Below are 2,396 nucleotides of genomic sequence, written 5' to 3'. Positions count from 1 at the left end.
CGGGAAAATCCCCCTTAGATGGGCCCCAACAACTCCAGGGCCTCCTCTTCGCTTTTTACAGCTGGCAGGCGGTTCCGGGTTCCTAGGCCTGCGGATACAGTAGAGGCCCTCACGGCCCCGGGGACTGTTTTCCCGCGCTCGCAGGCGGGCCTATCCGCCGTGCCACTCCATGCATGATCATCGCTGGGGGCAGCGGTGCGCGTGCGACTGCGGATACCGCCTCACCTCACGCCCTCTGGCCTGCAGCTGCACGCCGCACGGCGCCGTACTCGAGCCCCCCGGCGGATTGGGACGATCCTTGGCGGTGTGTGCATTGCTGGGAGTGGAAAACTCGGTCCGGCGCCAGTGAACACGCGTTTGGGCGACGCGAGTGGGCCAGAAACAGGGAACCCGAGAGGAATCGGCCGTCTGCTTTCTGTGTGCGGCCGCGGGACGCGGGGTATGCAGAGATTTCATGGGGAGAAAGTGCTCGGAAGAGGTCATACGGGGTGGTCCCGCACTCCACCACTCCTCAGCGTAGGTACTGACATCCCTGAGCGATTTTTTATTTTTAATGACACGGGACCCCGGGGGGGACTTATTAATGACGAAACATTCACGATTCGCAGACAGGTTGATAAGAAACAAGAACCTCGCATACGACGACAGTGAGGGTGTGAGAGACAGAAGGGAAATTCACACTGAATTTCACGGATTCATTGCTGAGATGCTACATGCTTCTGCAGTGCGGAGAGTGCAGACTCGCGTCGCAGATTCGCTCAGGGACCTCGGACGCAGCCGGCGCGTGAGAATTTGCACATGTGGAAGAAGCTGCCGGCGCGAGGGGCAAGCAATGGTCCAATGATCCGAGAAGAAGGGTAACGCAAGTAGTGCAGCGCTTGTGACTTGACCAGGACCCCCGCCGCGCCTAGATAGCTACTTCATCCTCGAGACCCAGCGGCCATCTGTCCGGCGAAGTCGCAGGATTAGAGGGGCGTGGTGGGGCTCGCTCTCCCGAGAGGGGCGAGCACACCTGCAGCCGCCAGCGAGGAGGTCTGCATTCGTAGTAATTTTGCTCACGCGGCCGCGGATCGTGCAGGTCTCGTCGGCGCGGTGCCGCCGCTCCTCGCCGGCGCGGTGCAGCAGCTCGTCGCTAAGTCCGCCTGCGGTTTGTGTCGCGGACAATGGGCTAACGCCGAAGGGGATGAAAGGCATTGATGAGTCAAAGCTTGAAGGCAATGCGCCGGCGTTAGCCCACACAGCAGCTGGCGTTGCTGCTGTGCCACAGTGCTTCGTGTCACGGGAGACGCTGCATTCAGGCTGGTCCGTATCGGCGGGAAATCGGATGGCTAGCGCATGCGAGCTGAGGAGCGCGCACATTGGATTGGAGGAGCGCCGGTCCGTGCGGAGCGACGACGACAAGGAGTTGTCGCCTCCGTTATTTTTTTTGCGTTTACTGCAGATCTGGCGCGCTCGCTCGCGCGCCGTATTTGTTTTCCGGTCTCTTCCCATCGGTTCCCTCCTCAGGGAGTGAATTTGTTGTAACTGACTGAAGGGAACGCCGCCGCCTGCGTCTAGGTACTCCGTGTGCAGCCAGGTTGGAGGACATAAGTAAATAAAAGGCTCCGCATGGGTACAATGGAGGAAATTTAAGTTCCCCGCTTTACTCAGGGTCGCACTCCTTGCAGGCCCAGACGCACTCTCCTACGTGTGTTAGATCGAACATGTGATCGCACAAGTACTGGTGGTCGTAGGTGCAGTGGAAGCGACATGGCTCTCTCTGCTCCCAGCCAGGGATAAGCGGCGTGAGATCGCGGTGAGATGCGTAGAAGGTGTCCTCGAGCTCGAGACACTGCCCGCAGTCCTCGCAGATGGACTTGACGACGAGCACATGCGCGCTCGCGACAGCCATCTGCGGCGTGGACATGAGCCGCTCCACGTCCGCCGGGGTCAGCTCGGTCCGGCCCACGCTAGAGAGCATCTCGGCGGCGACGGCGGGCGGCGGCTCGCGGAAGCCCCACGCGCCGTCGTCAGGGTCAGCCTCGGGGTGGGGCTCGCGCAGCCTCACCCAAGAGCCCACGCGCACGCGCCCGCCCACCGGCGCCACAACCTCTACGTGGGCGGGCAAGGCGTAGAACTGCCGCGAGAGCACGTAATAGCTGTTGTCCTCGGGATCGTCCACGTCGAAGTCCGGGTCCTGCGTGTTGTGAAAGTACTTGACGGTGGCGATGTCCTGCGGCTCGGACGGCATCCAGCCGACCTCCTGTCCGATGGCCGGCCAGGGCTGGACGTGGTAGGGTGAGAGCATCACCGGCGTGCTGACGTCGTCGAGCTGCACCGTGTGGAAGTGCTGCGGCCCCTCAATTTGCGCGAAGCCAGCGCTGCTCAGCTTCAAGCTGCTCACGCTGCCGCCCCTT

Source organism: Emiliania huxleyi (genome assembly GCF_000372725.1).
Source record: "Emiliania huxleyi CCMP1516 chromosome Unknown EMIHUscaffold_12, whole genome shotgun sequence".
NCBI lineage: Eukaryota > Haptophyta > Isochrysidales > Noelaerhabdaceae > Emiliania > Emiliania huxleyi.
This window is presented reverse-complemented; position numbering follows the sequence as displayed.